At 48.0% G+C, this 14362-nt stretch overlaps 1 long non-coding RNA gene across 1 annotated transcript; it reads left to right on the top strand.

Moving 5' to 3' along the window:
- Positions 1 to 11744: 11744 nt before the first annotated feature.
- LOC129034781 (uncharacterized) lies at positions 11745 to 14112 on the top strand. Its single transcript, XR_008502015.2, has 2 exons — positions 11745 to 12067; positions 13630 to 14112. It is a non-coding gene; the product is annotated as an uncharacterized LOC129034781 (long non-coding RNA).
- Positions 14113 to 14362: the final 250 nt, after the last annotated feature.

Raw genomic sequence — 14362 nt, 5'->3', positions numbered from 1 at the left:
ATTTAATGCTAGGTTTTCATTGAGGAGTAGGTTATATTACTCATGATGAAGAAAAATGTTCATTTTAAGTATATTAACATAAATACCATCAATATGGTTTATCATGTTTAAATGTCCACTTAAAGCAATTCAGTTAAAATTCTGCATATCATACAATTTTATAGTTTGCTAGTAGGTTACAAGTAGTCATCCAAATAAAAACATCATGTGTTTTCCACTGGTTGTTGCTCTTTTTAGGTGAGCATTTGATGTATACCAACAGAGAGGATAATAACAAATCGCTAATTTCTTTCATCATTATATAAAGGTGGCTTCAGCATAGAATAGTATAAGGGCAATGATGAATTTGAAATCTAACATCAATTCAGTGATGCATCAAGATAAAAGTAGAGACAACAGGGGCATCTTGGTGAGTACTGAACATTTTATTTATTTATTTATTTTGAGATGGAGTTTTGCTCTTTTTGCCCAGGCTAGAGTGCAATGGTGCAACCTCGGCTCACCGCAACCTCTGCCTCCTGGGTTCAAGTGATTCTCCTGCCTTGGCCTTCCGAATAGCTGGGATTACAGACATGCACCACCACGCTCGTCTAATTTTGTATTTTCAGTAGAGACGGGGTTTCTCCATGTTGGTCAGGCTAGCCTCGAACTCCTGACCTAGATATCTGCCTGCCTTGGCCTCCCAAAGTACTGGGATTACAGGTGTGAGCCACTGCACCCAGATGAATTCCAAATTTAACAAAGCAGACTAAGAGAAACAATTCATTTAAAAAAAAAAAAACATTTGGCCAGGCATGGCGGCTCACACCTGTAATCCCAGAACTTTGGGAGGCTGAGGTGAGTGGATCAGGAGGTCAGCAGTTCAAGACCAGCCTAGCCAAGATCATGAAACCCTGTCTCTACTAAAAATACAAAAATCAGCCAGGCGCGGTGGCTGGCGCCTGTAATCCCAGCTGCTCGGGAGGCTGAGGCAGAGAACTGCTTGAACCCGGGAGGTGGAGGTTGCAGTGAGCCGAGATCGTGCCACTGCACTCCAGCCTGGGCGACAGAGTGAGGCTCCGTCTCAAAAAAAATAAATAAATAATTCAATGAAATCCCTAAGATCCAGGGCTTTGCAATAAATATGTAAATAAATTTCCAATCTCCATACTGAAAGTTTAAAAGAAATGCTAACTAATAATTAAAGAAATACAACTTTTCTCCAGCTTTGCAGCAATCTAGAAACAAAGTGTGTAGACACTACAAACCACCTTACAAGGAGAAACGTGTAAGGATGGCATGACTCGCCGGCAGCCCTGGGCTTGTCCATGGTACCCCCATGATGAACAGTAACTCCGTTGTGCAAATGCCCATGAACATAAGATTACAGGACTTTTCCAGTTTAGACATACCATATTTTCTTTCAGACAATTCTTGAATTTGTTTACGTAGATCAGCAATATGATTATTCCATTTCTCTGAAAATCAAGCAAAAGTTGATTCTCAATAATGCGTCCCTATGTCAGAGCAGCACTAACATATAATGACTTATTTCATATATTTTACATTCTAACAGTCCATGTCATTTTACTGCTTTTAAAAAAAAATTTCCCTTTTTTGGTGGTTCTTAGAATTGATTTAATGGGAGACTATTAGAGAAGCTGAAAAGCAGGAGGGCAGAAAAGTTCAATCAAATTAAACACAACAACAGGGAGGTCACAATGAGGAGGTCTCCAGAGGTCTTTTAGCAAACTTCCTAAAACATGTGTCAGCTGTGTGAAATAAGACTTTAAAGCAGCCAGGTGCAGTGGTGCAGGCCTGTAATCCCAACACTTTGGCAGCAGAGGCAGGCGGATCGCTTTGAGCTCAGGGCAACATAGCCAAAACCCCCCCTCCCTAGCCCGACCCCCACCCCGTCCCTACCAAAAATACAAAACAGCAGGGCATGGTGGCGGGCGCCTGTAGTCCCAGCTACTCAGGAGGCTGAGGCAGGAGAATCACTTGAACCCAGGAGGCAGACATTGCAGTGAGCCAAGACCATGCCACTGCCAGCCTGGATGACAGAGCAAGACTCCACCTCAAAAAAACAAAAACAAAAACACAAGGTTAAGTGGGACCCCAGACCTTACAGATATAAGTTTAAGAGGGACCCCTAAGCAAAAAATGCCAACCCTTTTTCTCCCAATCACTGAAACACCAGGAGGGTGTAACAGTTTTGCAGCCTAGCTGTAGCAGGCTGATGCCCCCAAGATGCCCATATCCTAATCCCGGGAACTGGTGAACATGACCTTATATGGCAAAATGGGCTTTGCAGATATAATGAAGTTAAGGGTCTTTGGCTTTTGGGGTTGATGTACTCACCCGGATCCTTACAAGAGCAGAGCAGGTGATGGAGAGGGTGGGAGGTGTAGTGACAGAGCAGGAATCTCCAGTCCTTTGAGACGGGCAGCACAAGCTGAGGAGAGCAGGCCACCTCCATGGCCAGGAAACGGATTCTCCCGCAGAGCCTCGGAAGCCACTGAGCCTGCTCCCACTTTGACTCAGCAGGACTTACTGTAGAATTCTGGCCTTCAGACCTGTAAGGGAATACATTTTGGTTGTTTTAAGTCACTAAGTTTGTGGTAATTTTTTGCAGCAGCCACAGGAAACTGGTATTGTAGTGAAGCCTCAAAACCCCCCTGAAGGGGCTGGGCTCAGTGGCTCATGCCTGTCATCCCAGCACTTTGGGAGGCTGAGGTGGGTGATCACTTGAGGTCAGGAGTTCGAGACCAGCCTGGCCAACATGGCGAAATGCCATCTATACAAAAAATACAAAAATTAGCCGGGCATGGTGGCACATGCCTGTAATCTCAGCTACTCAGGAGGTTGAGACAGGAGAACTGTTTGAACCCAGAGGGGCGGAGGTTGCAGTGAACTGAGATTCCACCACTGCACTCCAGCCTGGGTGACAGAGCGACACTCCATCTCGAAAACAAAACAAAACAAAAAAACCCCACCTGAAGGTTTCCAGGTCTGCTAGCAGTCTCCCACCCAACCCCCAGAAGCAGACATTCCATTGCTGTGGGCCACGGACAGGCAGAAGGAAGCGCCTCCTCATGGCAGAGGCCTACCCAGGAGAAACCCAAGGGAAGGCACTGCCGGACTGGCCCCTCTCTGCCAAGGCCATATTCTTTTCTTTTTTTGAGGCCCAGTTTCACTCTGTCTCCCAGACTGGAGTGCAGGGGCACAATCTTGGCTCACTTCGACCTCTGCCTCCCCAGTTCAAGTGATTCTCCTGCCTCAGCCTCCTGAGTAGCTGGGATTACAGGAGTGTAGCATGCCTAGCTAATTTTTGTATTTCTAGTAGAGATGGGGTTTTGCCATGTTGCCTAGGCTTGACTCGAACTCCTTGCCTCAAGTAGTCCACCTGTCTCAGCCCCGCAAAGTGCTGGGATTACAGGAGTGAGCCACCGCACCCAGCATTTGCCAAGACCTTTGATGGCAGGCTTTTTCCAGGTGATCAGTCCTTGTCTGGTCTGGCTCTGCCCCGCTCTCCTACTTACCTAGTTGGAATCCCTAGCTACTTTGCAGTAGAGGAGAGTGTGTACCTCAATCCCAGCTTGGTTCAGATCTGCATTTAACTCATGGAACCTGGCTGCTCCCCAGGTCCTGAAGAAAAAAAGGGTCTCTCTGTGGGTATGATAAAGGATGGGCCTGTCCCCAGGACCCTGTAAGAGGGAAGCCCAATGTCCCACCAGGTTGGCAGGGCTGGGGAAGGGAAAGTGTTATGGTAGCCCCAAGGAAAAAAAGAGGCAGCAGAGGGAGGAGGACAGCGCTCACATGGAACTCATGCCACTGCCTGAGTGAGGGGAGGGAGGAGTGCACGCCAGTGACATTGGGGGCAGAGAGGCGCAGTTCCAGGGTGGCTTTCCCCCTCACTTCCTGCCATGTTACTCTGATCACCTCCAGGTGAGCCTGCCTACTTTGTGCCCAGGGGCCTGTAGAAAACCACAGCTCCCCATGGTTATGGCCCCAGGAGTGGGGCACAGCAGGGAGGAGTCCTGGACAGAGGAGAGGCAGGGGCAGGAGGGAGTGGGCCTCAAACTCTAGGAGGGGACCCTTCTCATGGGTCCTGCTTTCTGGCTTCTCCTTCCTTACCCCTGGGCTGATCACTCGGGGTAAAACTGAGACAAAGTTTCTCACCCTCAGGCCCAGGGGGTTTAATTACTGGGCCCTTAGGGAGGTGTGAGCCCCCTGAAAGGATGCAAGGTTTTGTTTTGTTTTGTTTTTTTGAGACAGAGTTTCGCTCCTGTCGCCCAGGCTGGAGTGCAGTGGCGTGATCTCACCACACTATAACCTGCGCCTCCCGGGTTCAAGTGATTCTCCTGCCTCAGCTGCCGGAGTAGCTGGGATTACAGGTGGCTGCCACCACGCCTGGCTAATTTTTTGTATTTTTAGTAGAGACAGGGTTTTGCCATGTTGGGCAGGCTGGTCTTGAACTCCTGACCTCAGGTGATCCGACTGGCTCCACCTCCCAAAGTTCTGGGATTACATGAGCCACTGTGCTTGGCCACGATGAAAGGTTTTGTGTGGAGAGCATGTACATGCCTTTCTGGGAAAACAGTCCACAGCTCTTATTCTCAGCAGGCTTCAGGGTCAAAAAAGGTTAGAACTCTTGCTACACAGCTGTGGAAGCAGCTAGGTGAGAGGCCTGCCAAGGGCACTCTGGGCACTACCTGGGCACTCTCGAGCCCATCATCCCCTAGGCAGGCTGCACTACTTGGTATTTGCAGAGCTGAGGGGGTGGGGCATGTGGGGACTGTGAAATCGCCCTGAGATGACCCACAGTCCTCAGCTGGGAAGTGAGTGGTGCATCTCCTGCAGCATCCTCCATCCCTAGAGCCATGGGGCCAGGAGAACTGGCCCTTGCAGCAAGTGAAAAGCCTATTATTGACTCCCTCCCTAGTCATGTAGACAGTGAACCAAGAGACTCATATCAGGTAAATGCCTTGGTCTCTCTCACCGAGGTCACCAGTAGGCATTCCCAGATACAGTGAAGGTCCTCACACCAAGATATGCACCTGGCCACATGAGGAAGGAGAAAGGACTATCTGAGGGGATGGGGCTGAGCTGGGTGTGGAGTGGTCCTTGTGGGTCTTGGTGAGAGGGAGGGGGTGCAGCATGAGCCAGGCCTCAAGGCAGAAGGACAACCAGGAGACAGCCTGGAAAAAGTGCTGGGCCCACAAGGGCTCAAGGCTGGACAGAGGGGAGGTGGGATAGGCTGCAAAGTCCTGAGGTCTGAAGATTGGCCCTGGCAGGAAGAAACCAGGTAAAGTGAGGAGTTACCTACACCCTCGGGGCCAGATGCAGGCCAGAGCCAGCCAATTACCAGGCCCTTAGGGAGGTGTGAGCCCCTTGAAATGATGCAAGGGTTTTTGTTTTTGTTTTGGAGACGGAGTTTCACTCTTGTCGCACAGGCTGGCACCTTTGCCCAGAGCAGGCACCAAGATTTCTGGCTCTGGGTGTGACCTCAGTCTGGCAAAAAGCCCCAGCCCCCACCAGGACCACCTACCCCCTAGACTACTTCAGGTGCTGAGCCCAAGCCAGGGGCAGGAAGCTAGACTGATGCCTAGGGTAATCCCAACAAAGTCCCTGGTTCCCCGCAGCTATGGGGCTGACGGGGAATTACAGCCCAAACCCCAGATGCTGGCTCTCAAACTAACACTGAGCCCTTAGTGCCCACAGGGAGATACAATCAGCACACTTTCCAGATGGGGAAATGGGCTCAGAGAAGTGCAACAGCCTTGCCCAATGCCCCAGACCAGGGCTCCAGGCCCAGAGTGTTCTTTTGTCACTATGTCCAGAGGGCAGCAGCTGCTGTGATGTACCCACCTGAGCCTGGCAGCTTTCTCCAACTTTGGAAGCCCAGGAGCATGGCCCCTGTCCACAGATGCAACCTGGCATGAGGCGTGCCCAGAGGGACAGAGGCAGATGATTTTCGTCTCCTCCACTGGATTGTGAGGGCCTAGAAGGAGACAAGGGTCTGCTTGAGAAGGCAGTGAATAGTGAGCAACCTCAGGCAGTGCCCCTCTGGATGGATCCGCAGTGCCTGGATGGAACCTGGCTCAGACAGAGCTCAGTTCTGCAGGTCCCTGAGGCATGGAGAGTTCACAGCTACCAAGTATAGGAGTCTGGATTCAAAGCCAACAGCGTGACTCCAAAGTCCCTGCCCTAGCCCCTGGACCACCCTTGCAGGCCCATCAGATGCTCAGGCCAGCAGCACAGCCGGCCAAGACCAGGGAAACTTGGGGAGCCTCAGAGCACCCCCAGGTATTCCAACCTAATCCTGGTACCCCTGCCTCTCACCACCCTTCTTCCTGCTTTAACCTCAACCCCTACACAAAGCCTGGGCCACTTAATGTGGCATCAAACAAATGCCTCAATAAATCAGAGTCTAATCTTGAAAAAAAAAAAAAAGACTTAACAGATATACAATTGCACATTAGAATGCTAAAGACCATAAACATATAACAACTTAAAGTACATATAAATTCAATATATATCCAATCATTGTGACTATGACACAGTAGAATATTAAAATACTATTTTCAAAATGTATACAAGCTTAATGTTCTGTGTATTCAAACTATTTATTCAAAATACAAATCATCAACATAATTTGCCACTAATATTCAGTCCCTTCACAGGACACATGATTCACTGGGAGTTAATAAATTAGCAGCCGGCAGGCAGTGACACACAGCAAAAATGAAAACCAAGAGGTGAAATAGTTCTGAAATAAAGGTTTTAATGCTAACAGAAATCACTGAATTACTAAGTCATTAGCACTAATTTTGAGCCAACTAACTAATTAATATGAGATGATACAATGTCCTATACTTTGGTAAATACGGACTATGTTTAAACAATGTCTGTAACGTGACTTTCAAAATGCTCCTGGCTTTACAAAGATGTGATTAAGATGTAGTAATACACGCTAAACCATTTCCCCCTGCAGAGCATGTGGTAACTTTCATCAGTCACATTGAGAGTCCAGAAGATAAAGGAAAAGGTCGTGGATTTCGCTGAGAACTTACCAGAGTTGAACTCCCTCATTTTCCATTCCCCAGCATTGGCGGGTTCTGGGACTGGTGGCTGCAGTGGCTCGCTGATCTCTGTCTCTTAGAAGGTGGGGAATAATCATCATCTTGAAAAAGAAAAAATGGTCATTACTGAAGGAATCATCTTTGGTTACAGCCACCTCTGGGTCAATTCCCAACATTCAAAAGCTGAGCAGGGCTTTAAAGCTATCTTATTAATAATTATTTCTGTATTGCGAACTTCAGCATACTTTTTTCTAGTTACATTTGAAATGTTATTCTTTTGGGATGTGCTCAAGTGAATACTGCTTTTTCCTCTGTCTTGCTTCATTATTTTTTAGTTTGCTTCATTTGAATCATCACTGTAAGTCTCCCCTTCTCCTCAAATAACTTTCAAATTGCTGCCAAGAACTATGTTCTATTTTAAGGCTTTTGAGAAAAAACTTTCAATGAAGATAGCCACCTGAAGTTATACAAATATAGAAGAAACAGGATAAAATAAAGCTTAGATTGGAAAAAATATTTCAGATTATACAAAATTCAAGCTAAACAAGGGAAGCTGAGTAATTGTATGTTCAAATACTTTTAACAAGTGCAAAACATGTAGGCTTAAAGAAATAGAGCTGGCCAGGCACGGTGGTTCACGCCTGTAATTCCAACATTTTGGGAGGCCGAGGCAGGCAGATAACTTGAGGTCAGGAATTCGAGACCAGCCTGGCCAACATAGTGAAACCCCCTCTCTACTAAAAATACAAAAATTAGGCCAGGAGTGATGGCTCAATGCTTGTGATCCCAGCACTTTGAGAGGCTGAGGCGTGTAGATCACCTGAGGTCAGGAGTTTCAGACCAGCCTAACCAACATAGAGAAACCCCGTCTCTACTAAAAATACAACATTAGCCGGGTGTGGTGGCACATGACTGTAATCCCAGCTACTCGGGAGGCTGAGGCAGGAGAATCCCTTGAACCCGAAAGGCAAAGATTGTGGTGAGCCGAGATTGTGCCATTGCACTCCAGCCTGGGCAACAACAGCGAAACTCCATCTCAAAAAAAAAAAAAAGAAAAAATTAGCCAGGCGTGGTGGTGCATGCCTGTAATCCCAGCTACTTGGGAGGCTGAGGCAGGAGAATCGCTTGAACCCAGGAGGCTGAAGTTGCAGTGAGCCAAGACTGCACCATTGCACTCCAGCCTGGGTAACAGAGCAAGACCCTGTCTCAAAAAAAAAAAAAAAAAAAAAGAGAGACAGAGAGAGAAAGAAAGAAAGAAAGAGGGCTACATTATTTATGAAACAGATACTGTTAACTCAGTCACCAGAAGGCCTGTGTATAAATGAGCAGTGAGATATTCAAGCACAGCACACACACACTTCTCAGGACAGCTGTCGTGAGAGTTCCATGCTTGTTTCCTTCTGGATACATCAGCAACTCACTCTGCTATGATCCTGCAATACATCTAATGTTAGAATTAGAGACATCTGGGCCAGGCACAGTGGCTGACGCCTGTAATCCTAACACTTTGGGAAGCCGAGGCAGGCAGATCACCTAAGGTCAGGAGTTCGAGACCAGCCTGGCCAACATGGTGAAACACTGTCTCTACCAAAAATACAAAAAATTAGCTGGGCATGGTGGCAGACGCCTGTAATCCCAGCTACTCGGGAGCCTGAGGCAGGAGAATCTCTTGAACCCGGGAGGTGGAGGTTGCAGTGAGCCAAGATTGTGCCACTGCACTCCGGCATGCGTAACAGAGCAAGGCTGTCAAAAAAAAAAAAAAAAAAAAAAAAACAGAAAAAGAAAAAGAAAAAAGAATTAGAGACATCTGGATCAAATCAGCTGCCAGTCTCGCAAAGTGTTGGGTAACATCCTATTAAGATTGCTGCTTACACATCATCTATAAAATACTGAAAATATCATTTTAAGAAATCTCTTTTTTATTTTGAGACAGAGTTTTGTTCTTGTTGCCCAGGCTGGAGTGCAATGGTGCGATCTCAGCTCACTGCAACCTCTGCCCCCTGGGTTCAAGCAATTCTCTTTCCTCAGCCTCCTGAGTAGCTGGGATTACAGGCATGCACCACCACGCCTGGCTAATTTTGTATTTTCAGTAGAGACAGGGTTTCTCCATATTGGTCAGGCTGGTCTCAAACTCCTGACCTCAGGTGATCCACTGACCTTGGCCTCCCAAAGTGCTGGGATTACAGGTGTGAGCCACCATGCCTAGCCAAGAAACCCTTATTTGAAAACAAGCCAGGCGCGGTGGCTCATGCCTATAATCCCAGCACTTGGGAAGCCAAGGCAGGTGGATCACTTGACGTCAGTAGTTTGAGACCAGCATGGGCAACATGTTATAACCCCATCTCTACTAAAAATATATTAAAAAAATTAGCTGGGTGTGGTGGCGGGCACCTGTAATCCCAGCTTCTCAGGAGGCTGAGGCAGGAGAATCACTTGAACCTGGGAGGTGGAGGTTGCAGTGAGCAGAGATCATGCCACTGCACTCCAGCCTGGGTGACAATAGAAAGACTCCATCTCAAAAACAAAACAAAACAAAACAAAACAAAAAACCACTAAAAAAAAGACTCCATTTCAAAAACAAAACTAAAACCAAAAACACAACACAAATGAAGTATACAAATGAAAATAATTACTGTGTTAAACACAGTTTCATAGAAAATAAAAGACCAATCAAATACAATAAGCTGCCTTCTTAGATGGGTATGTTATTCTTTTACAGCTAAAGAAACGGGCTCAGAGAATGTTCTTTGATTGGACTGTGTTGCATCTCTGGACAGTGCAGCTGAGATCAGACTTTGTGTGTAACTCCACTAGCCTATCAGGGTGCCTCTCATAAAGGTAAGAAATGTAAATTTGGCCTAATATACAAAGTTGCTAGGGCAGCACTGGGTCAATTCTACATACAGTACTTCTATGTTCATCAAGGGAAACCTTAAAGGAAAGTGAAAATGCTTTTAGAAGGTGACTGGACACCAGCGTCTTTGCTTGTTGCCTTTGGGCTCTTCTTCTAAGGCCGACAGTGACCTGAAATTATTGACTAACTTTTCCAATCAAGTGGACAAAACGGTACCAAGGTTGCCAACATCAGACAAATTCACTTGAGGGCCTTATCTATGTACTTTGAAAGACAAAACTGCTTTTGTAAAGGATACTGTATTTCAGAAAAAAATCATATTAACAACTAATAACACTGTAAAATGCTGATGTGTTGAATGCTACTTTAGAAAAACATGTTCAAATCTAGGGAAAAAATTTGATTCAAAACTACATATCAATTATCTAGCTAGCTAGGTATCTAGAGACATGCTTTCATTCTATTGCTCAGGATGGGAAGCAGTGGGATTACCATAGCTCACTGCAGCCTTGAGCTCCTGGCCTCAAGTGATCCTCCTGCCTCAGCCTCCTAACTAGCTAGGGCCACAGGTGGACACAGTTACGCCTGGGTTTTTGTTTGTTTTGTAGAGACAGGGTTTCACTATATTGCCCAGGCTGGTGTCAAACTGGAGTCTCGCTGTGTCGCCCAGGCTGGGGTGCAGTGGTGCAATCTCGGCCCAATGCAACCTCCGCCTCCCAGGTTCAAGTAATTCTCCTTTATCAGCCTCCCAAGTAGCTGGGACTACAGGCATGCGCCACCAGGCCTGGCTAATTTTTGTATTTTTTGTAGAGACTGGGTTTCACCATGGCCAGGCTGGTCTCCAACTCCTGACCTCAGGTGATCCACCCGCCTCGGCCTCCCAAAGTGTTGGGATTACAAGCGTCAGCCACTGAGGCTGGCGGAGCACTTTCTTCTGTTATTAAGTAGCCTAACCCAGGTGGGGCGCGGTCCCTCACGCCTGTAATCCCGACAACTCTGATGGCCAAGGTGAGAAGATCGCTTCAACTCAGGAGTTCGAAACTGGCCCGGGCAACATAGCGAGCCCCCCCCCCCCCCCCCCCCGCCAATCTCTAGAAAAATACAAAAATTACGCCAGGTGCGCACCACGCCCGGCTAATTTTTGTATCTTTTGTACAGACGGGGTTTCGTCATGTTGCCCAGGCTGGTCTCGAACTCCTGAGCCCAAGCCATCCATCCTCCCGCCTCGGCCTCCCAAAGTGCTGGGATTACAGTAGGGCCCAGCCAGCCTCATGTTTTATTTAGCAGTCCCTCCCTGTTGCACACTTGGATAGTTTCTTAATTTTTTTAGACAGGGTTTACCTCAATCTCGCAGGCTGGAATGCTATGGTTGGATCATAGCTCACTGGAGCCTTGAACCATTGGGCTCAAGTAGCTGGGGGGCTGAGGTAGGACTACAGAGATGGGGTTGCACCATGTTGCTAGGCTGCTCTTGGCCTGAAGGGTCCTCCCGCCTCGGTGGCGCCAGACATAGTTTTCTATTTTTGACCAACATAAACACTGTGCTGGGTCTGAATTTTTCAGCTACCTTTCTTCAGCCGGCAACACACAGACCTGGCAGGGAGGTCGCTGTTACCAGCCCCCACTCTGACGAGAAGACTGCCCAGCCCCAGGCACTGTAGCGCCCCAGTGAGGTAGCCAAACACCTGGCGCCTGTGACGTCGCCGAAGGCCCACCTCTACGGTGTCGGCGAAGACACGCGCTTGTGACGTCACGGAAGGCGCGCCCTTGTGACGTCTCAGGGGGCCGCCACTCACGCGGAGCCAATCGGAACTCGCGGCGGGGCTGCTGGGTCTTCCAGGAGCACGCATGAGCGGACGCTGGCTACGGGTGGCCGGTTGGGATGTAAACGGCTGCTGAGCTGGCAGTTATGTGTCCCGAGGCTTCCGCCCGGCAGCAGCCACACATACGCTGCGAGGAGGAGCTTTACGACTTCCCGGTCTTCGGGGCCGGGCGCAGCAAGGGCCAGACGCTGCCCTAGCAGGCGCTCCGCGCCTACCGGCCGGCACCTGTCACAGAAGGTGCAACCGATCGCACTGTCGCGCAGAAGCTCCTCAATGGCCAGCTCCAGCTGCAGCCCCAGCCGCCCACTCGCCTCTCCTGAGCCTGGGTACCGTGCGTCCCACAACACCTCCCCCAGCCAGGGCCCGGGGACCCCCGGGAGCGTCACCGGCTACCTGGCGCCGCTCATCCTGGGCAGGGTCGGCCCCCTCTGAGGCTGCCGGGCATGACGGAGCTGCACCGCTGAGCTTGACCTCTGACGGCCTTTTGTAATAGCATTAAGTCTTTGAAACTTTGTGGCGAGGTAGAAGGGGCTAGGAAACGAAGAAAACATCTTTTTAAAAATATAAGCGATTGGCTGGGCGAGGTAGCCCACGCCTGTAATCCCAGCACTTTGGGAGGTCGAGGCGGGTGGATCACGAGGTCGGGAGTTCAAGACCAGCCTGGCCAGCATGGTTTCACTGAAACCCCATCTGTACTAAAAACACAAAAATTAGTCAGGCGTGGTGGCGGGTGCCTGTAATCCCAGCTACTCGGGAGGCTGAGGCAGAGAATTGTTTGAACCGGGGATGCGGAGGTTGCAGTGAGCGGAGATCGCGCCACTGCACTCCAGCCTGGGCAACAGACCAAGACTCTGTCTAAACAAACAAATATATGTGTGTATATATGCGATCGAGCCCGGGAGGTTGAGATTACAGTGAGCTGAGATTATATAAGCGATCAAGCACGGGAGGTTGAGGTTACAGTGAGCTGAGATTGCGCCGTTGCACTCCAGCCCGTGTAACAGAGGGAGACTCTGTCTCTAAAAAATTATATGCAAGTGAGAGCTTTTCTTCCAGCCTTCATGCTCAGACTGAAGAAAGTAATTAGGCCAGGCCCTGTGGCTCACGCCTGTAATCCCAGCATTTTGGGAGGCGGAAGCGAGTGGATCGCTTGAGATCAGGAGTTCCAGACTAGTTTGGGCAACATGGTGAAACCCTGTCTCTACAAAAATACAAAAAATTAGCTGGGCATGGTGGCACGCACTTGTAGTCTCTGCTACTTGCCGGGCTGAGGCGGGAGGATCGCTCAGCTGCAGCCTCGACCTCCTGGGGCAATCCATTTCAGCCTCCCAAAGTGCTGAGATTACAGGAATGAGCCATCGTGCCTGGCTTTACACTATCTTTTAATACTTTTTTTGAAAATGGAAACTTTTACAGGCAATTCACTTCCTTCAAACTAATGATAAGGAAGTGATGCTGTTCTGTTCTGTTTTGTTTTTTGTTTTTGTGGGTTTTTTTTCTTTTTTGAGATGGGGTCTTGCCCAAGTTGGAGTGAGGTGGTGCAAACAAGGCTCACTGCAGCCTTGACCTTCGGGCTCAAGGAATCCTTCCCCGTCAGCCTCCCCAGTAGCTAGGACTACAGGTGCATGCTACCACGCTTGGCTAATTCTTTTTTTGAAATGGAGTCTCACTCTGTCTCCCAGGCTGGAGTGCAGTGGTGCAATCTCGGCTCACTGCAGGCTGGTCTCAACCTCTGACTCGGATGGTCCACCCACTTCTGCATCCCAAAGTGCTGGGATTACAAGTGTGACCCATTGCGCCTGGCGATATTGCTCATTTTAGATACTAGAACTTTTTAATTTAAATTTTTTTTTTTTTTTTCTGAGATGGAGTCTTACTTTGTCTCCAGGCTGGAGTGCAGTGGTGTAATCTCGGCTCACTGCAACCTCCGCCTCCTGAGTTCAAGCGATTCTCCTGCCTCAGCCTGCCAGAGTTGCTGGGACTACAGGTGCGCACCACCACACCCAGGAGTTCAAGGCTGCAGTGAGCCATGATCGTGCGACTGCACTCCAGCCTGGGCAACACAGCGAGACCCTGACTCCACAAATAAATAAATCAACATCATATGATCTGTACCAGGGTATAGGCAGGTGCTATGATCCCCACTTTTCATCCTCAACTCTAAGTTGAGTCATACATCAACCTCTAGTAAAAAGTGGCATGCTCTCAATCAAAGGGGTAAGCCCAAACCACGTGGAGAGAATCTTATCTCTTTTGAGAGCTAATATAAAAAGAATTCCTCCTAGGCGTAAAAATATTGTGACATCAGTTACTTAGGCTAAACATGCCTATTATGCTAAGTGAGTTATTAACAATAAATACTTTAACTCTGTGCCATGTTAATTATCTTAATCTGATTTATAATTTGTTTTAACCTTAGGTTAAACAATAACCTAAGTAATAAAGTAAACAATATCTTAAAACTTGAAATATATGCTTATTTGTTAAAATAAAAAACAGTTTAATTTCTTTGAGACATTTGTTTGGCATGATCATTTCTTTTCTCATAAAATATATATTAGTGCTTAAGAATTTTAAGAGGTATAGTCTTTCCTTTTATAATGGTGGTTGTTTTTAAAATG

Source organism: Pongo pygmaeus, chromosome 3 (genome assembly GCF_028885625.2).
Source record: "Pongo pygmaeus isolate AG05252 chromosome 3, NHGRI_mPonPyg2-v2.0_pri, whole genome shotgun sequence".
In the NCBI taxonomy this organism is placed as follows: Eukaryota; Metazoa; Chordata; class Mammalia; order Primates; family Hominidae; genus Pongo; species Pongo pygmaeus.
Note: the sequence above shows the minus strand (reverse complement) of the source record. Positions and strands in the feature narration are given on the sequence as shown.